The sequence below is a fragment of the Bubalus kerabau genome, chromosome 4 (assembly GCF_029407905.1).
Source record: "Bubalus kerabau isolate K-KA32 ecotype Philippines breed swamp buffalo chromosome 4, PCC_UOA_SB_1v2, whole genome shotgun sequence".
In the NCBI taxonomy this organism is placed as follows: domain Eukaryota; kingdom Metazoa; phylum Chordata; class Mammalia; order Artiodactyla; family Bovidae; genus Bubalus; species Bubalus kerabau.
This window is the reverse complement of record NC_073627.1, coordinates 107,434,862-107,462,444: the sequence shown is the minus strand read 5'-3', so window position 1 is coordinate 107,462,444 and position 27,583 is coordinate 107,434,862. Positions and strand designations below refer to the sequence as shown.

At 40.2% G+C, this 27,583-nt stretch overlaps 1 long non-coding RNA gene across 1 annotated transcript in view; it reads left to right on the top strand.

Moving 5' to 3' along the window:
• Positions 1–27,348, top strand: part of LOC129650060 (uncharacterized) — a 168,908-nt gene extending 141,560 nt beyond the window's left edge. Inside the window, exons 3-4 of the long non-coding RNA XR_008713558.1 lie at positions 26,298–26,459; positions 27,095–27,348. This is a non-coding gene — a long non-coding RNA (uncharacterized LOC129650060). The remainder of the gene's footprint in view (positions 1–26,297; positions 26,460–27,094) is intronic.
• The last annotated feature ends 235 nt before the right edge of the window (positions 27,349–27,583 follow it).

The following is a 27,583-nucleotide window of genomic DNA, read 5'->3' as shown; positions in this document are numbered from 1 at the left end:
TTGAGTATCTCTGTCTTAGAATTTACATAATATGGTGTTGAAATTTTATTATAGTTTTACTGGTCTTCTCTATTGTATTATAAGTTCCACTTGGGTAGAATATTTTAGTCATCTTTCTTTCTTTGGTACCAACTACAGAGGCTGACACACAAGTAAATCTCAACATAAATTTGGTCAGTTTTTAAATCTAAAAATAGAAAAATAATGGTGAATTTATAATGTCCTGGGCTTAATCTTTCTTTGTCCACTAAATCTACCTTCTGCTGAAAGAGCTATGTTCTGTTTGTGAACATCCTCTATAAAGTAAATTAACAATTTTCTAACAAATATTAGCAGTGTTATTCTCTTTTGCATATGTATTTACAAAGCAAAAGAAACTTTGTTAGGCTAGTTAGTGTATAAATGTAAACAATTTGATGTAAAGTAACATCTAATACTGGTTCTAAGTTGTATCTAAAATGCTTCCAAACTGCTTGCTCAACACATTTTCAGAACCCCATTTATGGAAATGTTCTCATGTTTGCACAGAGTTTATGTATCTATTAACATTCACAACATGGCTTTTTGTAATGGACAGCTGATGGAAAGTTCTAGAAGTCCAGAAATAAGGTCAGATTTGCACAATACTTACTATAGCCTCCATTAAGTAGTCTGTTTCACTGACAATGAAATTTGGTAACTTCTTAAATTTCCTATTCCTGTCAGGAAATCATGGAGGAATAGACAGCTTTTTAAAAATTCTGACCCTCCTCTTTGCTCTGTTGTAAAAATACTAAGGTGTCCTGGGATGGTTGCTCTGTTTTACTTAAAAGGGACGTATGTTTTATTGGTAAATGAAGTGATGTATCCAGATGCTGAATGTAATTTTCCAAAGTTCTTTGGCATCAGGTGTTACACAAACTTGGAATAAATGGCAGTGTACAAGCACAGCTTCCTTTGGAGCATTCAAATCTGGGCGATAATGAGTCAGGATAAGGAGAGTTTAGTAGAATCAGTTTGTGGTTCAATCTATTTACTGGGTCATCCTTTTCTAAATTAAGCCACATCGAGAAGTCCATCTACACAATACTGGATGGCTTCAGAGAATGGTGGAAACATATTTGGGTCACTATGAGGTAACTCTTGTTTTTTCACTTAGCATCACAGGATGGAAATTGTCCCAGTTTGCTTTGTTAGTACAGGAAGCCCTCAATAAATATTTGGTGAAATAAATCAGGGTCAGATTGGATCCCCAATGCTGGGATAAAAAAAAAAAACACACAAAAATAAGACACATTCCACCCTGAAGGAGTACACAGTTTGGCAGAAAAATCAAAGAAGCTAACAAAAGGGGATAATAAAATGTGATATAAGCAAAGTGCTATGGGAGCCTAATAAGGGGTAACATTAATTGCTAGATGGGATCAGAAAAGATAGCATCCTTCAAGACACAGTAAGCAGAGAAGTCATGGGAGAGAAGGGAGGGAAGAGAGGGTGTCTTAGGAAGCATCTGTTAGCTCACAGTGTGTGAGAGCATGGAGAATATTCATGAAACTATGTAGTTTAGTTTGGACAAAACATGAGGATGCTGCAGGGTGGGGATGGCATTAAATTAGGTCTGAAACAGCAGCTTGAGGTTGGGTTGTGAAAAGCATCATAAATCATAAAGAGGAGTTTGCATTTCATTTCCCCCACTGAAAACCTCAATTTTTAAAGCTCCATGTTACCTGGAAGACTGGGTTTTCCAGAAGCTGTTCCTGGGCATGCTAGTTTTATAGAATGTTAATAGGTGTTAAACTAAAACTCCTATCCGGCTTTTAGTTGAAGGTGGAAAGGGAATTATCTGGAGAAGATAGTATGGAGCCCACTTGAGAATTTCCTGAAATGTGTACAGTCTGTGAATGTCTTGAATCAAATTAGACTGCATAACTAGATCCTATAGCTCTATCTCCTTCTCAAATAGATTTTAACATTTGCCCTTCAGCAAAATGAGACTGGCTTGCCCTGAGAATTGTAACAGGAAGCTATTTGATGTGACATTTATGTGTGCTTCGTCTGAATAGCTGGTTTGTTGTTATCTCAGAGGCAATGTGAGTGTTGGAATTGATTGTGTGTCCTTTTGTAGGAAGCCTAGAGCCAAATCTGTAGCTCACCACCAAAGAAGGGTCCTCAAGGCATGCGTTCTTGGGTAACAACTGAACCCGGGATTCACTTTGACTTCCTACATTCATGTTCCTTTTGGTAGAACACCTTCATCTACTTATTTGACCATTTTGCAACTTCTCTCTGATCTTTTGGGGAAAAAAGCTGAGATTAAGAAAGAGTGAATATATGTCACTTAGCACAGTGCCTGGCATACAATACATATGAAATGAGGTCTTTTTTTTTCTTTTGATTTTGTATCAATCCTACCTACTCCACTACACCATCATCCTCGTTGACAGAAATATAAAGGTAGCATACATGACTGATGGAAATGATTTTCAGATGCTATTTTCCTGATCTCAGTCTCTTAAGCAAAACAGAATTAAATGGATGAAAATGAGGTGAACAGTTACCAGCTGCAAGACTCTGAGCCTTGTACTGAGAAAGAGACAAGTCAGTAAGTCAAAGAGATGGTAAATGGAGCTTCTAATCTGATGAGAGAATTATGACATCATTATGGGCCCTGCTGCTGCTAAGTCGCTTCAGTCGTGTCCGACTCTGTGCGACCCTGTAGACAGCAGCCCACCAGGCTCCCCCGTCCCTGGGAGTCTCCAGGCAAGAACGCTGGAGTGGGTTGCCATTGCCTTCTCCAATGCATGAAAGTGAAAAGTGAAAGTGAAGTCGCTCAGTCGTGTCTGACTCTCAGGGACCCCATGGACTGCAGCCTACCAGGCTCCTCCATCCATGGGATCTTTCAGGCTAGGATTCATAAATTGCAAGTAATAATACAACCTAACTTAAAGAGTCATTGTCAGGATTCTGACTTTATATCAGTAAAGTGCAAAAAATAGTGCCTATATGGAGGTACTCATACCAAGCACTATAATTAATAGTTATAATTAATAATTATAGTTAAAAATCAATAATTAATTTAAATATTTATGCTTTAATTAATATTATTAGAATAATAAAATTTTAAATTAATAAAAACTTAACAGTAATACTAAAATTAATACTTTTTATTAGTGATATAAATTATCTTTTATGTGGGTACCCCCAGAATGTATAGTTATCAAGGGCTCTAAAAATTCAGAGTAGAGGGAAATTACTTCCAGCTGAAGCCATCCAGGAAGGCTTCCTGGAGGAGGTGGGATTTGAATAAGACTTTAAAGGATGGAGAGATAATTCAACTAGATAGAGAGGATCAGGGAGAGTTCAGTTCAGTCGCTCAGTCATGTCTGACTCTTTGCAACCCCATAGACTGCAGAACACCAGGCCTTCCTGTCCATCACCAACTCCTGGAGTTTACTCAAACTCATGTCCATTGAGTCAGTGATGCCATCCAACCATCTCATCCTCTGTCATCCCCTTCTCCTCCCGCCTTCAATCTTTCTCAGCTTCAGGGTCTTTTCAAATAAGTTAGTTCTTCGCATCAGGTGGCCAAAGAATTGGAGTTTCACCTTCAGCATCAGTCCTTCCAGTGAATGGAAACTGATTAAAAAAAAAAAAAAAAAAGGGTTTCTCAGGTGGTACAGTGATAAAGAATCCACCTGTCGATGCCGTAGACACAGGAGACACGGGTTCAATCCCTGCGTTGGGAAGATCCCTTGGAGGATGAAATGATATCCCACTCCTGTATTCTTGCCTGGAAATTTTCATGGATAGAGGAGCCTAGTAGGCTATAGTCCACGGGGCTGCAAGGAGCTGGACATGACTGAGTGCACGTGTGCACACACACACGTAGAAAGGCAGGGTATATCCCATCAGGAAGAGACCTCAGGAGCACGGAGGACTGTGAGAGGGTTGATGGGTGGCCGGGCTGACATAGGCTCCTGTCTCCTTGCATCCTCATTGTCCACAGGTCAGCACTAACATCCTGCCTCACAGTGGGCTCCTCCCCACCAACCCCCTGAAAGAAAACCCACGCTGTTCTTTGAGAGACACGCTCAGCACCCTTCTGACTCCTTTATTTACCTGGTAGCCAGTAGGAAAATTACCTCAGGGTGTAATAATCACAGGGAGCTACAGAGACCCTGTCCATTCTCCCAGTAAATTCCTACACATGGACTCAAAAACTGTGATTCTATTTTGGGCAGTGGAGTGCTTCGAAAGAAAAGTGCAGGAAATGTGAAAAGAGATGGTGGGAGCAGAATTCCCATCTGTGCAGACACTGAAAGGCCTCTAGCACTGAATGTGAGAGAGGAACTCAGTGAGTTCCTGCAGTGATAGCTGGATGGGCTCCAGCAAGGAGGCTGCAGAAGGCTGTAGCCAAAATGACTGCGAGGTTTCAGAGACAGGGTTCCCAGGCTCCTTCCCCTCACTGATCTGCTTAAAGAGAAGAAAATGAATTTTTAAAGATGCCCCAGAGTCTGGAATTTCTAGAGCTCTTAAAATTTGGGAGGGGAAAAAAAACCCTATCAGTTCACATATGTTAATTTCAATAAATAAGCACAATCCTTTTATCAAGAGGAAGAAAACCAATTTTAAACTGCAGCTGGGAAATGTGATCTAGTATAGGGGATGTTTGATAGATGTGCACAGGCCGGTAAGCTTGTGCCTATCAGTAAGAGAAGCCTTAAAAGCAGAAGGATGAAGATAGCAAGCAAAGAGTGAAATTCCAATTATACCCTGACTCATTCTAAAATCATTGGGGCTTGCCGAAATTCAAGTAGAGAAGTCAAACTATCCAAATTAACACCTGCTGACACCAAAGCAAATGCTGAACTCTGTATGGGAGAGCTTTCTCTCTTTCTCTTTTTTTTTTCTCTGTTTCAAAAAAATTTTCCTTCCTGCCCTGAAACACTGTTCTGAGTAAGGAAAAGAGCATCAGTCAAGCTGGCAATTCATCTGAGTCAAACCTATGGTCATTTCTGTCACTGTCCTCAATGCCACAGAGAAACATGTTTCACAAAAGGAACTTTGCTAAATTAAAATTTTTACTAAATATGAGATACATGCACAAATCATAAATACATAGCTAGATGAAAATTCCACAGTCAGTACCCAGATCAAGAAGTAGAACACTACTGGGGCCCCAGATGCCCCTCCATCAGTTACTCTGTACATATGAGAATAACTATTCTCATGATTTCTAGCACCATAGATAACTTTTACCTGCTTTTTGAGCTCATATAAAAGAAATTATACATTGTTTACTCTTATTTCTGGCTTCTTTCACTCAACATTATGTTTGTGAAATTCATTCACAGTATTCAGTCATTCAATCTCACTGTTGTATGGGATTTACTTATTTAAAATGCCATGATTTACTTCCCTATTCTATAGTTATGAGACATTTGGGTTATTTACAGTTTGGGATTAATCCAGAAAATGCTGCTTTGAACATTCTTGTACATGTCTTGCATATATTGGGATTATATCCAAGAGTGAATTTTTTGCTGGATATTATTTTTGAGTGCTTACTATTGTCTAGAAACTATGAAAGTAGGCTTGGCACTGGGATAAAGTCATGGAAAAGCCCAGTCCCTGCTTGCAAAGACCTCAAGACCCCATGGAGGACAGCAGTGGGCTGGCAAATACTCTTAGCTGTATGTAAGGACCATGGGTGATACGGCCTTGGACTGAATGAACAGACAAGGGAGAGAAGAGGGAAGCAGGGGCAAGAAAAACTTCTCAGTAAGATGACACTCAAATTGGGTTTTGAAAGATGAGGCATTGATTGGGTACCAAGTAGAGAAGCCTGTGGAAAAGCAGAGGCAAGTGAGAAGGCAGGTCAAGTCCAATGACAGTGTTTAGAGCAATCGAGTCAGGTGAGAAGCCTGCGGTGACAGTGACTGGGTAAGTCGGGGGCATATCGTGGAGGACCCGGCTAACCATCAAGGAATACGTATGTTATCCTGAATGTGCTGGGGAGTCACGGAAGACGTGGGGACCACAGAGTGACAAGATCAGTTCATTCAGGCAGCGCCACAGAGGCAGGACTGGAGAGGAAGAACTAAGAAGCTGGAAATGGACCAGAAAGCATGCTTTATCTGGAAAGGGAAGAAGAAATACGGCATTTTAGCAGACGGAAACTAGGTGATTTTTGAAGAAGGTCTGGCCTTGCTCTAATATCGTGGCCAAATGGAACCAGCTTCTAATGGAATACTGAGCGTATGTCAGGGGAGGGGTGGAGGCGTGTAGGTGCCATGTTTTGATGTGCAGAAACCACACAGAGTAATTCATGCAGAAAGCTTTAGGGACCAGCTAGGCCTCCTGCTGCATCCAGACTGGTGCAGGCAAGGAGCCCTCTGCTTGATGGCAGAAAGGCAAAGCATATGTGTGAGGAGTTCCAGCCAAAAAGCCAGTACACTACAACTTGGGTCTGGAACAGTGGTGCCAAGATCTCATCACTCCCCATTCTCTCCAGAGACTGAGATGGAATGTTGAGTGGAAAGCAGCCAGTTCTAATCCCACCCAGCTCCCTGCTAGACTCCTAAAAGGATTCTAGAAAAGTTTCCAAGCCTCTTTTCATGATTCACATCACAAATTCAGAAGTATTTGTCTATAAATGTGACCTAATGTAGTGGCCTGGCTGGAGCCTAGAAACTTGGTATTAAGACTCAGTGAAGACATTTGACATGACAGAGACATGTATAAAAGAGGGTAGAAAGATGCTTACTTGATTAAATTCAATTTTATATTAAAAGTAAATTTCTGAGAATAAAATTGGTAATACATTAGAAAGTATGAAAAATTCATAAAAATAGAAAGCATTTACCCCATTTTCCACTGGCCAAAGAAAACCACTGTTAGGAGAGATTATTCATCCCTTCTTCCTTTTTTCCTTTATTTACCTCCTTTATTCTTCTAATTTATACATAGTTGTAATCTTTTTGCACAATAGGTATTATCTCATATTAAAAAGTGCCATGAACAAAACTTTCTTATTTATATTAAAAAATAAACTTTCATTGCAAAGTATATAAGCAATACTATGCAAAAAGACAAAAATTATCCATAAGTTCCAACCACCCAGAAATAATCATTAACAATTCTTAATACATCTCTTTCTTGACATTTTAATGTTATGATCTATAATTTAACAAACATATTATTTCACCTGTTTTTCATTTTTGTTATTACTTATATATTATTAACATTTCTTCTAACTGTATTCCATTATATAACACCATATTTTATTAGTTGTTCAGTTGCTCAGTTGTGTCTGGCTAAATAGTTCCTATTTGGGGATATTTAAGTTGTTCTAAATTTTTTCATAATATAAACAATGTTACACTTGTTCAATTTTATTAAAAATGTATTCTTTATATGGATTTGCTGAGCCAAGAAAAGACTTTTTAAGATTTGATTATATATTACTAATTTTCTGTCTAGAAACCATGTACCAACTTATACTGCCAACAGCAAAGTTAAGCCCATTTCTTCATAACTTCATCAACACTGGGTATTATCAATCTATTTTTTTAAACTAATTTTTATCAAATGAATGAAAGGACATTTTATTATTTCTTTAATACTAATCAGGTTAACTGTTTATGTGTTTGTAGTACATTTTTATTTCTTCTGTAAACCACCTGTTCAAAATAGTTTTTAAACTGGCATAGTTCTATCATGTGGATATAGCATTATTTATCTAAGCAAATATATGTGTAAGGAGTTCAAGGCAAAAAGCAAATGTATTTCTACATGTGTCTGAAAAAGATCTTAGTGATCTCTGTCTCTTCTGGAGACTTGCAGGTTTCCATATATATGTATATAACGTTGGAGTGAATACCCTTGAATATATAGGCTCTTTCCGTTTAATTTTTATTTTATGTTGGTATAGAGTGATTTACAATGTTGTGCTTCAGGTGTAGAGCACAGTGATTCAGTTATACATATACATAGATCTATTCTTTCTAAGATTCTTTTCCAATATAGGTTATTACAGAATACTGAGTAGAGTTCCCTGTGCTATAAAGTATATCCTTGTTGATTATTTTATATATAGCAGTGTGTATATGTTAATCCCAAACTGCTAATTTATCCCTCCCACCCATGTCTCGCCTTTGGTAATAAGTTCGTTTCTGAAGTCTGTGAGTCTGTTTTTATTTTATAAACAAGTTCATTTGTATCAATTTTTTTAGATTTCAGATATAAGTGATATCATATGGTATTTGTCTTTCTCTGTCTGACTTAGTATGGTAATCTCTAGGTGCATACATGTTGCGGTAGTGGCATTATTTCTTTCCTTTTATGGGCTGATTAATATTCCCTGTATATATGTACCACATCTTTTTTATCCATTCCTCTGTCAATGAACGTTTAGGTTGCTTCCATGTCTTGGCTATTATACACAGTGCTGCAATGAACACTGGGGTGCGTGTACCTTTTTGAGTTATGGTTTCCTCCACATATATGCCCAGGAGTGGGATTGCTGGATCACATGGTAGTTTTATTTTTAGCATTTTGAGTAGCCTTCATGCTCTTCTCCATAGTGGTTGTACCAGTTTACATTCTCACCAACAATGTAGGAGGGTCCCCTCTTCTCCACACCCTCTCCGACATTTATTGTTTGTAGAAATTTTTGATGTTGGCCATTCTGACCAGTGCGAGGTGATATCTCACTGCAGTTTTGATTTTGCATTTCTCTGATAATTAATGATGCTGAGCGCCCTTTACCTGTGTTTTTTGGCCGTCTGTATGTTTTCCTTGGATAAATGTCTATTTAGACTATATGCCTATGTTTTTTGATTGAATTGTTTTTGTCATATAGAGGTCCAGAAACTTCTTTTATATATTGGAGTTTAATCCCTTGCCAGTAGCTTTGCAAATATTTTCTCCCATTCAGTGGGTTGTCTTTTCATTTTGCTTATGGCTTAAAAGTTTTTAATTAAGTCCTATTTGTTTATTTTTGTTTTTATTTCCATTACTCTAGGAGATGGCTTGAAAAAGATACTGCTGAAATTGATGTCAGAGTGTTCTGCCTATTTTTCTACAAGAGTTTTATAATATCTGGCCTTTTTAGGTCTTTAATTCATTTTGAACTTATTTCTGTGTATGGTGTTAGAGATGTTCTAATTTCATTTTTTTTTTCAACATCTAGCTTTTTAGTTTTCCCAGCAAGGCTTATTAAAGACTGTCTTTTCTCCGTTGTACAGTCTTGCCTTCTTTGTCATAGATTAATTGACCATAGGTGAGTAGGCTCATTTCTGGGCTTTCTATTCTGTTTCCTTGATCTATACTTCTATTTTCATGGCAGTACTATAATGTTTTGATGACTGCAGCCTTGTATTATAGTCTAAAATCAAGGAGTCTGATTCCTCTATTTCCATTTTTCTGTCTCAGTATTGCTTTGGCAATTTGAGGTCTTTTGTGTTTCCATATGAATTAAAAATTTTTTTGTTCTAGTTCTGTGAAAAATGCCATTGGTAATTTGATAGGGATTGCAGTGAACCTATAGATTACCTAGGGTAGTATAGTCATTTTGACCATATTGATTCTTCCAATCCAAGAGCATAGTATATCTTGCCATCTGTTTGTGTCATTTTTTATTTCTTTCATCAGTGTCTTATAATTTTCAGAGTACAGGTCTCTGGCCTCTTTGTTGTTGTTCAGTCGCTAAGTTGTGTCTGAATCTTTGCAACCCCATGGACTGCAGCACATCAGGCTTCCCTGTCCTTCACCATCTCCCAGAGTTTGCTCAAATTCATGTCCATTGAGTCACTGATGCCTTCCAACCATCTCATCCTCTGTCTCCCCCTTCTCCTCTTGTCCTCAGTCATACTCAGCATTAGGATCTTTTCTAGTGAGTCGGCTCTTCACATCAGTTGGCCAACATATTGGAGGTTGAGGTTCAGCTTCAGCATCAGTCCTTCCAATGAACATTCAAGGTTGATTTCTTTTAGGATTGACTAGTTTGATCTCCTTGCTGTCCAAGGGACTCTCAAGAATATTCTCCAACACCACAGTTCGAAAGCATCAATTCTTTGGCATCCAGCCTTCTTTATGGTCCAACTCGCATATCTGTACATGACTGCTGGAAAAACCATAGCTTTGACTAGACAGACCTTTGTCAGCAAAGCGCTATCTCTGCTTTCTAATATGCTGTCTAGGTTTGTCATAGCTTTTCTTTCAAGGATCAAGTGTCTTTTAATTTCATGGCTGCTGTCACTGTTCACAGTGATTTGGAGCCCAAGAAAATAAAATCTGTCACTGTGTCCACTTTCTCCACATCTTTTTGTCATGAAATGATGAGACTGGATGCCATGATCTTTGTTTTTTGAATGTTGAGTTTTAAGCCAGCTTTTTTAACTCTCGTCTTTCACCTTCACCAAGAGGCTCTTTAGTGCCTCTTCATTTTCTGGCATTAAAATGGTATCATCTGCATATCTGAGGTTGTTGATATTTCTCCCAGCAATCTTGATTCCAGCTTGTGAGTCATCCAACACAGCATTTCACATGATGTAATCTGCATATAAGTTAAATAAGCAGGGTGACAGTATACAGCTTTGACATACTCTTTCCCCAGCTCCAGGAGTTGGTGATGGACTGAGAAGCCTGGCATGCTACAGTCCATGGCGTGGCAGAGAGTCAGACACAACTGAGAGACTGATCTGAACTTTCCCAGTTTTGAACCAGTCCATTGTTCTATGTCTGGTTCTAACTGTTCCTTCTTGACATGCATTCAGGATTCTCAGGAAACAGGTGAGGTGATCTGGTATTCCCATCTCTTTAAGAATATTCCAGTTTGTTATGATCCACACAGTCAAAAGTTTTAGTATAGTCAATGAAGCAAAATAGATGATTTTGGAATTCCCTTGCGTTTTCTATGATCCAGTGGATGTTGACAATTTGATCTCTGGTTCCTCTCTGTTCTCTAAATCCAGCTTGTACATCTGGAAGTTCTCAGTTCACATACTGTTGAAGCCTAGCTTGAAGGCTTTTGAACATAATCTTGCTAACATGTGAAATGTGAATTGTGTGGTAATTTGAACATTTTTGGCATTGCCTTTCTCTGGGATTGGAATGAAAACTGACCTTTTCTAGTCCTGTGGCCACTGCTGAGTTTTCCAAATTTGCTGACATATTGAGTGCAGCACTTTCACAGCATCATCTTTTAGGATTTGGAATAGCTCAGCTGGAATGCCACCATCTCCGCTAGCTCTATTCATAGCAATCCTTCCTAAGGCCCACTTGACTTCACACTTCAGGATGTCTGGCTCTGAGTGAGTGACCACACCATTTTGGTTATCTAGGTCATTAAGATCTTTTTTGTACAGTTCTTCTATGTATTCTTGCCACCTCTTCTTAATCTCTTCTGCTCCTGTTAGGTCCTTGCCATTTCTGTCCTTTATGTGCCCACCTTTGTCTGAAATGTTCCCTTGGTATCTCTAATTTTCTTGAAGAGATGTCCAGTCTTTCCCATTCTGTTATTTCCCTCTATTTCTTTGCATTGTTCACTTAAGGCTTTCTTATCTCTCCTTGCTCTGGAACTCTGCATTCGGTTAGTTATATCTTTGCCTTTCTCCTTTGTACTTCTCTTTTCTCAGCTATTTGGAAGGCCTCCTCAGACAACCACTTTGCCTTCTTGTATTTCCTTTTCTTGGGAATCATTTTGGTCACCACCTTCTGTACAATGTTACAAACTTCCATCAATATTTCTTCAGGTACTTTACCAGATTTAGTCCCTTGAATCTACTTGGCACCCCCACTGTATAATCATAAGGGATTTGATTTTTATATATGTATTTTATATATATTTTCTATGTAATCATAAAGAATTTGCCTTCTTAGATAGGTTTATTCTTAGGTATTTTATACTTTTAATGCCACAGTAAACTAGATTGTTTCCTTAATTTCTCTTTCTGACCTTTGGTTGTTAGTGTATAGAAATCCAACTGATAACTGTGTGCAAATTTTGTATCCTGCAACTTTACCAAATTCATTGATAACTTGTAATTTTGGGGTAGCATCTTTAGGATTTCCTGTGTATCGTATCATGTCATCTGCAAACAGTGACAGTTTTGCTTCTTCTTTTCCTATTTGGATTACTTTCCTTTTTCTTCTCTGATTACTGTGGCTAGGACTTCCAAACCTATGTTGAATAAAAGTAGCAAGAGTGGACATCTTTCCTGATCTTAGAGGAGATGCTTTCAGCTTTTCACCATTGAGAAATATGATTTGTCACATATGGCCTTTGCTATGTTGAGAGGTGGTTTCCCTTTATGCCCACTTTCTGGAGAGTGTTTATCATAAATAGGTGTTGAATTTTATCAAAAGCTTTTTCTGCATCTATTCAGATGATCATTTGATTTTTATTCCTTAATTTGTGATGTGGTGTACCACACTGATTGGAGATATAGAAAAATCCTTGCATCCCTAAGAGAAATCCCACTTGATCATGGTGGTGTCATTCAGTCAATAAGTCGTGTTGGACTCTTTGTGACCCCAGGGACTGTAGCCCACCAGACTTCTCTGTCCATGGGATTTCCCAGGCAAGAATACTGGAGTGGGTTGCCATTTTCTTCTCCAGGGTATCTTCCCAACCCAAGGATCAAATCCATGTCTCTTGCATCTCCTGCATCGGCAGGTGGATTCTTTACCATTGAGTTACCTGGGAAGCCCATTATAAGAGTTAAGCAACCACTAATCTGAAAACAGATGTCCATAACCTGTGGCGGATTCATTTTGATATTTGGCAAAACTAATACAATTATGTAAAGTTTAAAAATAAAATTTATAAAGTAAAAAAAAAAAGATAGACTAAATTTCTTATACTGGTGGTTTTGGTATACTGTTCCTTTATATTTAATATGAAATCTCAAGTAGGACAGAAGGCATGTCTTACCAAACACTGAAAATTTGGAACATTCACGAGTCTCATCAAACACACACCTAGGATTCTGAAAGTATCAGGAGTCTGACGTGCCCTCTGATTCTAGCCATATGTTTACTGGAGAAGACAGAAATGGGAAAAGATTTCAGAGGTCAGAGATACTTTGCCTTTATTTGTGGTGGAGGGAGGAAATCATCTGACACAATTTAGCATGGATATCTGGAGATTAAAAAATAATAAAACTTTAGAAATTATCCTTGGTTATGGATCCAGCCTCTCCATTTTTTTTTTAGGGGAAATCTCACTAATATACACCAGAGAACAATGTGTGTGAGCATAAGAATGTACAATGTGTTTATGTATTTGGTGCTAAGGAAAGGGGGTTTTAAACATACTTCACCTGAGAAGATGATTTAAAATGCATATTCCTGAACACCATCCAAAGCATCTGGGGTAAAACCATAATACTGTAGCTTAATGTGCTTCTCAGGTGATTCTGATGATAAGTGAGAATTGTCTTCTAGTCTCTATTTTATTGATATCCTCTATTATTCTAATAATTGTTCCTTTGTATATTATCTTTTTTCCCTACTTGCTCTTCAATTAGAGTTTGCTTTGCTTTAGTGTTCCACTCTTCACAGGATTAGCAGTGGATTTCTATATTGTGCAAGACTCAGTGTGGTTCTTCAGTCTGAAGTTTCATGGCTGTTCTTAGTTATGGAAAGTTCATAGCCATTTTCACTTAAAATATTGCCCCTTCACCATTTTCTCCTTCTGAAATTCCCGTTAGTCCTAAATCGAAACTTCAAATTTAGTCATTCATTTCTCCCAGCCTCTCTTTTGGGTTTTATAACTCTTTAACTGTCCCAATCTGATTTTAAATTGGCCATTATATTTTATTGACAGCTTTTCATTTTGAATTGTTCTATTTGGTTGTTGTTTATATCTGCCTGTTCTTTTTAAATTCCCTGGTGTATTTCATGAGGGTTTTTTATTTATCTCTTCAATGATTATAAATATACTTAATTTATAGATGCTTTAGATCTTTACATCTCAGGTTCTTGTGTTTCTTCCTCCCACATGTATCTGCTGACTCTTTCTTGTGGCAAACCACTTCCTTGGTGACACTGTACTTCTTAATTGTGAGCATATTTTCAGCCAGGTTGTATTTCCTTGTGGAATCCCTGTGTGTACTATACTATTTGGTAGTAACTATCAGAGAAGTTTTACATTTGATTCTTCTGAGAATTCCAGGAGTTTCACTGGTATGAAATATTTCCAGTATCTACATAAATATCCCCATTTGGGGTTCCTATGTTATGAAAATAGTCTAAAATGTGGATTCTAGCTCTGTGTATAACTTAGATCTTTAAATTGCCATTTATCATGGGGAAATTTTTCCCATCCAGATATCTAATCAGTGAGAACTTTGCCAGCTGCTTTTGTCGTGAGTGAATGAAGCATCATAGTCACCTTCTGTAGTGAGAGCAGTTCTTTCTCAGTCCTAGCTTTATGCATGAATTTCACAGTTCTACCTCCTCACCTTTCACAGACCCAAGGGAAAGTTATTCTAGTCGTGTGTTTAAAAACCATGACCCCTAGCTGTTGGGTCCTATCCAACGCAGACATCCTGCTGTGTACTACAGGATGTCTAGTTGGAACTAGAAACCTGCATCAGTCAGGTCTGAAGACTACCAGCAAATGCAATAGAGAATACGTGACCTTTGATACTGGAACCAGAGTTTGAACCGTTTATTGTTTATTCTTGAATAAGCTCTGCTAAGTCACATATTCACTCTAAGCTTTTGTTTTTCTCATCAAGAAAATAGCGATAATATTATTACTGATTATTTCTTATATGTTCTTCATTCCTACAAGAGTCGAAGCAGATTGAAAGTTTCTTTAGAGGCAAGAACCATAGACTATTCAATATTTTCTCTTACAAAACAAATAATGAAATAGTAGTTGATTGAGTGACCTCATTAATTTCCTTTTATTAATGTACATTTTTTTTTTCTGTACCAACTGACTGAGAAAAACTGGTTAGAAAAAGAAACACACCTGAGGTTGGAAGAAATGATGCATTTCATTTCTCAAATTTGCAAGAGTGAAGAGAGGGGCGGACTTACATCTCTGCAGAGTTCCACTCCTTAGACTTCTCCTCCCCCTCTCCCTAGAGTGTGTGTGAGTGCAAATGTATATTGGTTTAGAGGTTCTGCTTGGATAAATGTTTCAGAGCCAATAAATCTGTCACAGTAGCTCTCAGGCTGAGCCAAGGTGAACAATCGCACAGTAATTTCTCCAGAGCCTCAGGGTATACCAGGCAGCACAAGCAGGGAGGTCACCAGATGCCTCCTCACCTTATGCCCAGAAGCAGAGACGTCATCCCACAGGAACAGGAGCTTTCCCCAGATGCTGCATCTACCGTGTGGTAAAATTCTTTGTCAAACAGCAGAGCAATCAGATGTAAAACATAGAGGAAAAAAACAGAAGCACATAAAAATAACTGGTTCTCACAGTGATTCTGGTGAGTGGTAGACTCCAGGTGAAAATAAGTGCTCATTATGCAAGGCAATGTGGTGGTGTTGCTCAGAAAAGGTTAGTGCGTACTCCCTTGTTTCAGCTGCATATGCCATAGACACCCACTCTCACAAAAGCACTAGGTTGTCCATGATGGTTTCATTTTTTGCAGTTTATTTCTAGTAATGAAAAATCTGGAAGAGAATAAAAATTCTCATAAGATAGGAGTTGATAAGCTACATCATACAATGGAGTGTTCTGTAAGTACTCAAATCATACAGATCTCTATACACACAAATGGAAGGTTTCTGAGATATACTCTTCATAGTGACTGGGAGCGTGACCTTTGGAGCCAGTCTGCCTGAGCTCAAACGCCTGTGTGACACTGGGCAATTAGCCTCCCAAGTCTGTGCCTCAGCTTGTTCACATATAGAATGAGGGTAACGGTAGTACCTAAGCAGTAGAGTCATTGTGAGCATCAAAATGAACTCCTATGAAAAGTGCTTATAACAATCTTGGATTCATATAATACTAAACGAATTATGTGAGCTATTACATTATATATGAGCTATTATGAGCAGTAGTGGTAGTAACTAAAAATAATAAGCTAATGCTAACTGCTTATGTCTGGGGCTTATACTTGTGGGCTTGAAGTGAAAGAGTAGCACTTTCCTTGTTCATTTTAGACCATTTGGATTAGTTACAGTGAACATAATACTTATATTAAAAAGTAATTGAAAGTATTCAAAGTATATTGGATAAGAAGACTGCTGTTTTGAAAGTCTGACATGTAACAAACAGGGACTTAACCAAAATCACAATTACTGAGGGCTGTGTTTTTAAAACATTAGAAACTGATTGATGTAAGCAATCCCTTACACTGAATGCCTTGTGGCTGCATTGCATTGTACACTTAGCAAAATGTTTTCACGTTCATGAGTTGATTCAATCCAACTAACTGGATTATTAATGAATTCCCTTAATCCTTGTAAAGTGAATGTTCATACTTATTATTCCAAATAAGGGAAGAGAGAGAGGAAGTGAGACAGTTGGCTGTTGGTTGTTTGGGTTTTGTTGTCATTTTTATTGTTTCCCTGCTCACAGCAAAGCTGGACAGGCTACGAGATTGAAGCTTGGAGTATTAAGGGCTTGCTTAAACTCAGACAACTTCTAGTAATAGAAATGGAGAAAACCCAGGTTTCCCAAGGCAAAGCTCTTTCTACCAAACCATAATTACCCTGTAAACATGCTAGATTTATAATTCTACCCTATACACAGAAACTATCAAGTATTTAGTTTGGTAAGAAGGTGGGATTTTAGTGGATCAGCAGGAGAAAACATCTAAAAAGTCAGTTCCCCAAGTTTATAAACAAAGCTTATGACTGCCCCAGGAAATTATGACCTGTGTGAATGGCAGCTGACAATAGAACATATAGTTGGCTCCTGTCCAAAGCACCCTCAGGTGGGGTAATGCTAATAAGATATGGCCCTAGGGTGAGATGATAAACAGATGAAATTGGTAGAGCCAAGAGTGTAATTAAAGATAGTTGCTTTGGGATGTGGCTGAGGTCACTAAAACAATGAACAAATTTTAAAAAGTAAGCCAAATAGCAAGATAACAATAAGCACCTTTAGTAAGTTGCTTTTCTGTCTGGTTTCTTACCTCTAAAAGAGGTTGGACTAGCTGACCTCTAAGATGCCTTTCATCCATCTATTCATCCATTCAACAAATAGGCATTGAGTGATTTTTGTTTGTTTGTTTGTTTGTAGATCCAGGTACTAATGAAACAAGTTGAATGAGACAGATGAGGTCACTTTTCTCAAGAAAGAAAAATATCAGTGATAAGTGTTACCCAAAGAATTAAAAATAGGCTGATGGTAAAGAAAGTGATTGAATGAGCAGTTTAGGTGGGTCTCCTATGAAGGATTCTCTGAGGAGGTGACTTTTTACATGAGATTATTGAATGTGCCCTGTAAAAATGAGAGAAGCTCCTAGGCAGAAGAAGGGCTGGTTCAAAGACTCTAAGGAAGGAAGGAGCTTATGTTGTGAGGAACCAAATGAAGGATTGATAGACAAGTGAGAACATGTATGGTTCTATAAATCATAAAGACTTTTGGAGGATTTCAAGCAGTAGCAGGGTCTGATTTATGCCTCCAGAAGTTTACCAGGATTGCTCTGTACAAGGCTGAAAGCAGGTATCCCAGGTAAGAAGCTACTGCAGTAGTCTAGAAGAAATACTATGATCTCTTTAAGGTAAGAGTCAAGAAAATAAAGAAAATTGGACAGATTTAAGACATTTATGGGAGTAGAATCAATAGTATTTATAGATAAATGGCTTTTGTGGGTTAAGTGAAAGAATTTCAAGGGTAATTGTCAGATCTGGAGCTTGAGCAAGTGGCTGGATGTTGGTGCCATTTTCCAAAATGGGAAGAAAGAAAGAGAGAGATAAAGGTTAGTTAAGATGTGTACAGATAGCAGTGAGTCTGGAGTTCGATAGTGGTCATGCTAAGCACTGGATGTCTATTGAACATCTGTATAAAGATCTGAGAGTAGGCAACTAGAGTCAGGAGTCATGAAAATACAATATGTCGTTTAATTGTGTGTGGCTTTTGTGACCCCATGGACTGTAGCCTGCTAGGCTCCTCTGTCCATGGGATTTTCCAGGCAAGCATACTGGAGTGGGCTGCCATTTCCTTCTCCAGGGCATCTTCCCAACCCAGAGATGGAACCTGAGTCTCCTGCATTGGCAGGATGATGCTTTACCATTGAGCCACCAGGGAAGTCTGGAGATACAACAGAGTTGAAGATAAACGCATGGAGTCCTTGGTGTAAAAATATGAACTAGATGGAATCACCTAAAGAGACCTGATAGACAGTAGAGATGGGGTGAGTAAACAGGATCCTGGAGTACTCTTGACCTTGAGGAGGTCAACCTAATAAAGGAGGAGAGGGAAGAGTGGCTAGTGTGACAGGAGATAGAAACACAACCAGGAAAATGTGGTATCAAGGGAAACTTTAAGAGGCAAAAAGCAATCCAGTGTATTAAATGCGGCTAGGAGGTCTAGTTATAATAACACAAGAAAATCAAGTATTTGATTCCACATGAAGGAAATCATGTTTAAGGATCCAGCTATGTCCATCACTACTGTGTTTCTAGATCTTGAGGACTGGGGGAGGAATTCCTGGCAAATGTATTGTTGAGAGGTCCAGAGCGTTGAATTTAAAGTCCTATCCAGGACAGCCTAGTGTGACTGTTCCAATATGTAGAAAATCTCAATCATCAAGAAGATAAATAAACATGTGGTTTCAGCAGAATCACTGAAAAAGGAGACGAATGTACATCAAGATAAATGTAATTAATATGTATGTAATTATCTTAATGAGTAGAATGGATCTACATGCAGTGATTACATGTTATACAGAAGTAAGGGTTATATATAAGTTGGCATCAATCCAGAAGTCAAGTTTATAATAGCTGCTGCTAAGTCACTTCAGTCATGTCCGACTCTGTGCGACCCCATAGATGGCAGCCCATCAGACTCCCCTGTCCTGGGATTCTCCAGGCAAGAACACTGGAGTGGGTTGCCATTTCCTTCTCCAATGTGTGAAAGTGAAAAGTGGAAGTGAAGTCGCTCAGTCGTGTCCGACTCCCAGCGACCCCACGGACGGCAGCCCACTGGGCTCCTCCGTCCATGGGATTTTCCAGGCAAGAGTACTGGAGTGGGGTGCCATTGCCTCCTCCGTTATAATAGCTATCATGTAACTATTAGATTTTTCACCTCAACAGTTGATGTTTCAGTATGTGGCAGAAACTGAAGAATGATTCTTCTATTGGTTAGACTGCCTTCCTGTAGGAAAATAATTTATAAAGCTGACTAGGGGTAGAAAGAGAATTCTGAGGACGTAGGTCAGCAAGAACCAAACAGTTCTACCTTAAGATGAGTAAGAATTTAGTAGTGAGGAAGAATTTGATAAGGAATATAGTGGGGAGACAGAGTTGAAGTTGCAGACAGAGCAGGAGATGTTTTAGGAACCACATATCTCACACTGAATTTGTTTGTGCTGCCATAATAGAAATTGTCTCAGTTTTCTCAAGACTTCAATTTTACATAAATAAATACATTGTATGCTTAGAGAAAATCCTGTAGGACCTGACATTTAGAAATCTCTCAATTAAAAAGCCAACGCATCACCCAGTTATTCTACAGTGCACTTTACAGTCAACAAAACAAATCTAAGCACATTGAGCATCCAGAATTTATTTTAACCTAACCTTAAAAAAACCTGTGGCGGATTCATTTTGATATTTGGCAAAACTAATACAGTTATGTAAAGTTTAAAAATAAAATAAAATTAAAAAAAAATAAGTACAGAAAACCAATGATTACTTGACAGTTGAAGAAAGACTCTGACGTAAAAGACAGAGATATCAAAATGGAAGCAAGGAAGAAAGAAAACTCAAAAGAGACAGCACACTAAAAAGAAGAAAACTTTAATAGAATTATACTTAATGACCTCGGAAAGAGAAGATAAGCTATTGTTAAAACAAGGTCAGGACACTATTGAAGGAGGAGACAGACAGAACAGGCTCCATCTTGAAAGCAGGACTCCATCTTGGGCCAGACTGTGGACTTTGAGCTACATGCCCTGTATCTATGGAAACAATATACCAACTGGAAAACCAGACCCCCTGGATGGAAGAGCCCCAGGACTTGTACCTAGACTCTCCATCACCTAAAAGAATACCCTAATTATCTGTGTAACCAAATAGAATCATAAATTCTATTTTGCTTATTGGGGTATGACCACAGGCCTATTGATGATTGTCCATTGTTAACTACTGAGGCTTAAGGCATATGAATCACAGGTTTAAGGCATATGAATCACGGGTTAACTTTGATTGTATCTTTCTTTTCCTTTGTTCAGGCTAGTTTCAGAGAATTTGGGGAGGTGGGTTTGAGCACATACAATTAGGGTATATAAGGTTTTCACAAAAACTAGTCAGGGTCCTTGGCTACAACACTATGAAGAAAAAGGAATAAGCAGACACTTTTATTAGCATAATAAAGTGTTTTAAAAATATAAATTTTTAATTTAAATTCAAAATTACATGGATAAAATATGTTTATATATATATGGAAAATAAAATATCTCAAAATTTTTTAAAAATAGAAAACAAGGTTAAACTAGAAGGTTGAAATCAAGAGGCCCAACATCCTATGGTAACAATCCAGAAGAGAAAAATGTCAAAAGGAATATTACAAGAACATTTTTTTGGACATGCAGAAAAGTCCTATTGAGCACCCAGCACAATAAATGAGAAAATACCAAGTTGTAAATTTTAGAATATTAGGAAGATAGTAAAAAAACAAAGGGGAAAAAACAAGTCACAGATAAACCTAGAATAAGAGGGCAGTGAACACCCTATCCAGTGCTGTCAAACTAGAATACAAACATTTTCTGACATTTAAGATCTAGAAAGTATTTCTCTCCCATGTACCTTTCCTCAAGTCTTCTAAAGGTCTTGTTGTTATTCAGCAGCTAAGTTGTATCCAACTCTTTGCAACCTCATGGACTGCAGCATGCAAGGCTCCTCTGTCCTCCACTATGTCCAGGAATTTGCTCAAATTCAAGTCCATCAAATTGGTGATGCTATCTAGCCATCTCACCCTCTGCCACCCCCATTCTTTCAATTTTTCCCAGCATCAAGGTCTTTTCCATTGGGTGGCCAAAGTATTGGGGAGCTACAGCAACTTTCCTTCCAATGAGTATTCTGGGTTGATTTCCTTTACGGTTGACTGGTTGGATCTCCTTACTTCCCACTAAAGCAAAAAGATTCACCAAGAAAGAAGAAATGATATCCAGAAATCAAAGAATCAATACAGAAAGGAGATATAGGAAATTCCCCAGAAAGTAGTAAAAATAAACCCTACTATGACAGCAGAGACAGCTGTAGTAAGTAAGCAATCCAGATGAATATGAGAGGACAGGGGCATACTGGAGAAAGAGCTCTATTAAAAAAACATTTTTTTTAATGTTTAAAAATTCTTAGACTAATTTATCCATTATTGTAAACAGCCAAAATAAAATACATATTCAGTTAAAAAAAAAAAAAAAAAAACATTTACCAACTGCGTATCTGGTTCGCTTGTTTAGAAGTTTTTTCCAAAGGCTGTATTGCTGGAGTTGGGAATGTGGATGCAGAAGCCAGACTGGCCAGGTTCAAATCCTTCCTCTGCCACTGTGGTCAGACAGATAGCCTCCCTGTGCTTCATGTTTTCTATCTATAAAATTGGGTCATAATGTACTTACCTCGTAGTTATTTCAGAATGGAAGAAAATATTTTCAAATGAAGTGACTGACAAGAGATTAATCTCAAAAAGGAAAAAAAAAAAGAAACTCAATCAAAAAATGGGCAGAAGACTTAACAAACCAGTATGTTACACTCATACATTGTTCTCCTAATCTATGTTAATGAAACTATATATTTGTATGGAAATCTGCCTTTCTTCAAGATTTATGTCAATCATTTTATGGCCCAGGATGACCACCTGGTGCCAGGGTTATCTTGAAGGAGGAAACAGCCAGAACAGGCTCCATCTTGAAAGCAGGACTCCATCTTGGGCCAGACTGTGGACTTTGAGCTACATGCCCATGAATATGTCTATGAAAATGACATACCAACTGGAAAACCAGACCCCCTCCTCGCACCCAGGGCTCATACCTAGACTCTCTGTCACCTAAAAGAATACCCTAATCATCTGTGTAACCAAATAAAATCATAAATTTTATTATGCTTATTGGGGTATGACCACAGGCCTATTGATATTTGTCCACTGTTAACTACTTAGGCTTAAGGCATACGAATCATGGGTTGACTTTGATTGTATCTTCCTTTTCCCTTGTTCAGACTAGTTTCTGAGAATTTGGGGAGGTGGATGAGCACGTACACTTAGGGTATATAAGGTTTTTCACAAAAACTGGTCAGGGTCCTTGGCTAAGAGGAGACTCTGCCTTGGTGTAATAAACTGCACTCCACTATCTGCATTGTCCTTCTGAGTGAGTTTGTTTCCCGGAATGCATGGCTACAACATTTGGTGCATTGGCTGGGAAATTCAGTTTGAGGAGACAAGTCCCATTTGGGACTACTCGGAGGCCTTGTGGCTTGGATCTTCTAGAGGGGGAAGGCGCCTCACCTTTCTGGAAGGATTCTGTTTCTCAGCGCCTGGACCTTTAATGTTAGCAGGTAGTGGATGGCAGCAGGGGAACTGAGCACTCAGGTGAGGAGGAACCCACCCAGCAGGGAGGAAGAGGGGGCCTGATCATCCCCCTGGGAGGGACTAGAAGGGGTATGGACCCACAGGAGCCTAGAATAGGCAGGTGGTGGTGATTGCTTGGTACACAGGTTGACGAGCATGTTAGGGTTTAGGAAGAAAATTCGTGAATGTTATTTAGGAGGTGGTGTCCACGCCATCCTGGGGAAAATTATTACCAAGCAATCACCAGGGGATTATTAGGAGAAGAAACTTGGTCTTTGTGTGCTCATATTCTGCTCTCCCCAAGGAGGTGTCCCATCTGCTGTGAAATTCTTGACCCCCTCAGAATTGTCAGGCTAGAAGGAGAAGGAGTACGAATTGGCTTTTCTGGAGACAGCCTGGGACATGGGATATTTAACCCATCTGTGTTTTCATCCACACCTGATCAAGCCCACCAAGGCAGAATGGACTTTAAAAATTTAAGGGAGAAACAGTCTTGGACCATGTGGTGTTCTGCTTCAGTCGTGCTGACCAGCAGGTAAAGACACGCCAATCCCCTTTCTCCCTCTGGGATCTGGCAGGTAAGGCTCTTCTCACCCCAATTAGGAGGGAGGCAGAATGGCAATTTAAGTGTTTCATTGAGTGGAAATATCAGAAGAACATAGGGTACTAAGAACTTCATAGACAGAATGAAAAGGAAAAGTAGAAGAAGGTCCGAGAAGGTAAGCAAGATGGGGGAAGTGAATCTAAGGCAACTGTATTGGAGTGCAGGGTTAAAACTTTAAAGAAGGGATTTGGAGGAGACTATGGGGTGAAGATGACGCCTAACCGCCTCCACATACTCTGTGAGGTCGAATGGCCCCTATGGGAAGTAGGATGGCCACCAGAGGACACCATGAACTTAAAAATAGTGGAAGCAGTCTATACAGTAAGTCTCAGGAAAGCTGGGACACCCAGATCAATATCCATATATTGATTCATGGCTAGGGTTAGCTCAAGACCCTCCTCCTGGATGAGGTTCTGTATCCAGAAGGGAAAGGGGAAAATATTAATGGCACAAAAATTGACTGAATGAATAAAAAAGAAATTCTACAGGATTTGGATGGGGATGACCTGACTCCTCCCCTATACTGGATAGTGACGTGCCTGCCTCCCAGTGCTCCACCAGGACTGGAGGCCACCTTAATGCCCAGTGCAGGGCCAGGTGAAGTCCCTGCAGCAGCCGCTGCCCCTCCGCCAGCTCTCCCGGAGATCGTAGAGCCACCATTTCGGCAGGCTCTGATCCCAGCGATGGAGACCTCTGGTCAACGCCCCCAGGATTCCACCTCAGCTGGACTTCCTAGATTGTATCCACCTTTCCTGGTGAGTATTGATGGAAAGGGGGAAGAAAACACAGGAATTAGAGGCTGCGCTCTGCCAAGGAACAGGGGGAAAGAACCCCACTACAGATGCCCCTCAGAGAGCTACAACAGCCTCCAGTTCAGGAAGCATGTGGGCACTACCATCCTCCCCCTGTAGCCTATTATTACCAGCCATTTTCCTCTACAGATATATTAAACTGGCAGAGGCACACTCTACCATACTTGGAGGAGCCACAAGCCATGATTAGGCTAATGAAGATTATTTTTCAAACCCACCACCCTACTTGGGATGACATAATCCAACTACTAGTCTCCCTTTTCAGCACTGAGGAAAGACACAGGATCCTAACTGAGGCCAGAAAATGGTTAAGAGAAATAGCACCTCAGTGTACTGCAAACCTGCAGCTGTGGGCAGAACTAGCCACCCCCAATGAGAGGCCCACCTGGGACTGTAACACAGAGAAAGGGAGGGGCCACCTGGAGAGATATCGGGTGGCTATTTTACAAGGTCTTGAGAGGGGGACCCGAAAACCTATAAGTAGGGCAAAACCCTCCGAAGTGATTGAAAGGGAAAGCAAATCACCCTCTGAATTCTATGAAAGACTGTGCGAGGGCTGTAGACTTTATACACCAATAGATCCAGAGGCTGCTAGGTCTCAGATGGTGATAAATGCAGCCTGTGTCTCAAGCCTACCCCAAAAATGTCAGATGGGGGGGACACCAAGTTACTCATGAATTTTTATACATCCCTGAATGCCCAATACCTTTGCTGGGAAGAGACTTGCTGTCTAAATTGGGGGCACAAGTGACCTTCCCCCCCTCCCCCTGCGAAAGACCCACTCTTCGCATGGGCTCAACCACCTGTTTACTCTTCCTCTCGGTAACCCCTCAGGATGAATGGAGGTTGCATGATCTCCCAGAAGGGAAACTGGATGGGCTAAACAGTTGAGACAGAGAGCGAGTTAACTCAACAATTCCCTGAGGTATGGGTGGAATACAACTCCCGCTCCCCCCCAGACTTGCAAAACAAGTCCCACTGGAGTAGAACTCAAACCCAGTACAATTACATCAGCACCCGCCTTGGGCCTGCCAGACCTTGCTAAGCCGTTTACTCTTTACGTGACTGAAATGGACAAGGTGGCTATGGGACACGGGACAGACCCGTGGCTTATCTCCCAAAATGGCAGTACAATGTTGCCACCGGGTGGCTGGGATGCTTATGGGAAGTTGCTGCAGTTGGCTTACTGGTCTGGGAGGCAACCAAGCTGACTTTGGGCCAAGATTTGATCGTAAAAGTCCTGCATGAGGTCAACAACACTCTTCTGCAAGGGGACCCCCATAAATGGCTGTCGACATCCCAGATTACTCAATACCAGGGACTGTTATGTGAGAACCCCCATGTTACTATTGAGCCTTGTCAGGCCCTGAATCTGGCCACTCTCCTTCCTGTGGAAGAAGGTGGGCCCTCACGTGATTGCAAGGAAATATGCCAGCAGCCTTGTCTTGAGAGACCAGCCAATCCTGGACCCAGATTTGGTCCTGTACACCAACGGCACCAGCCTGGTGAAACAAGGACAGTGATGGTTGGGATATGCAGTAGTCATGGAAGAAATCATCGTTGAGGCTAGCTCTCTGCCATCACACTGGTGCGCTCAATGGGCTGAACTATATGCTCTAATCCAGGCCCTCCAGCTGTCAAAAGGTAAGAAGACAAACATTTACAGACTCCAGGTATGCTTTTGCCACACTACATGTACACAGGGGTCTATATAAGCAGAGAGGCCTTTTGACAGCTAGTGAAGAAGACATTAAAAATAAGGAAGAAATTAAGACTCTATTAGATGCTGCCTGGGAACCAGAAAGGGTTGCAGTCATACACTGCCGAGGACATCAAAAAGAGGATACCCCCCGGGCTTGGGGAAACAGACTGGCAGATAAGACCATTAAACAAGCAGCCAAGGGCTTGAGAGTGACAAGTGAAGCCCCTGTTAAAGCTCTCATATTGGCAGAGCTGCCTGAGCTAACACTGGACTATCCAAAATACACCGAAGCCCAAAACTGACTAGCCAAAGCAGAAGGGGCCATCAAGACTGAAAAGCGATGGTGGGAATAGCCAAGTGGCAAATTATTGGTACCAGAGGAGCTGGCACCCACTCTGGTAAGCCAAACACACCAAGCGACCCACCTAGGCCATGATAAACTGGAAGAGCTAATCTGAAAATATTTTTGGTTCCCCGCCTCTGTTCCCTATGCAGGACAAAATCTCAGAACTGCACTGCCTGCTCACAGGTCAGTGTTGCCTCTCAACACAGACAGAAACTTCTGGGGACTCAGCTAAAAGGCACGCTGCCCTTTGAACGCCTGGAAGTGGACTTCACTGGAAACCTCATCGACACTACCGTTACCTGCTGGTCATGGTATGTATGTTCTAGGGATGGGTAGAAGCTTTTCCTACCCGGACTGAAAAAGCATCAGAGTAACCCAGTGCCTGCTTAGGGAGAGAGTTCCCAGATTTGGATTTCCTATCAGCATTGGATTGGACAATGGCCCAGCTTTCATAGCTGATTTAGTACAAGTAAGCAAAACTTTAAACATCAAGTGGAAATTACACATAGCATATGGGCCCCAGAGTTTTGGGATGTGGAAGGAACCAACTTAAAGAGACACTCTTCAAGTGGATCATAGAGACTGACTGCTCCTGGGTGGACTTGTATCTGACGACTCTGCTCAGACTCAGGATGACCCCATGGTCCCATGGCTATTCTCCATGTGAAATGGTGTATGGGAGGTCCCCTCCCATAATAAAATAGGTGTCAACAAATTTGCCTCAGGTAAGGGGAGATGAGATTTCACAGCAGTTGGAACAACTGGGTAAGGTAATAAATCAGGTAACTAACTAAGTTTGTACAAGAAAGGGTGTCATTCCCCCTTGGGGAACAGATTCATGAATTTGTGCCCAGGGATCAGGTGTGGGTCAAGGGCTGGAAACACGACTCCTTGGCCCCACATGGGAAGGGTCCATATACTGCTGTTCTAACCACCCCTACGGCAGTTAAAGTTACAGGTGTCGCTCCCTGGATCCACCACATGAAGATGAAGAGAACATACCACGCAGACCCAGAAAATGCTGAGTGGACTGAGCAGAGGGACCCCACTGACCCTTGAGAGACTAAGATCATCCTTAAGAAGAAGAAGGAAAGGAAGATCCCAGACGAGCCTCTTCAGGATGAAGCTGCATAATCAATTCCTGCTGCTTGGCCTCATCAATGTGATTTTGAATTAAACTTCTGTTTCAACTCAGGACAATGTTTTCATTTCATGGACACATCCCTACGCGGACTTCCACAACACCTCCAACTGCTGGGTATGTGGGGCTATGCCTCTGTCTGTGATGGATGGACTTCCTTGGTGGGTGTCACTGCTCTGCCAAGGAAATTTTAAACCACTCTGCTCTTTTCTGGGACAACAAAAAGAGACTTTCCTTCCTCTTGTCAATCATAATCTCTCCTTGCTTTCTTGGTGTAAGCCAGATGTACAGTCA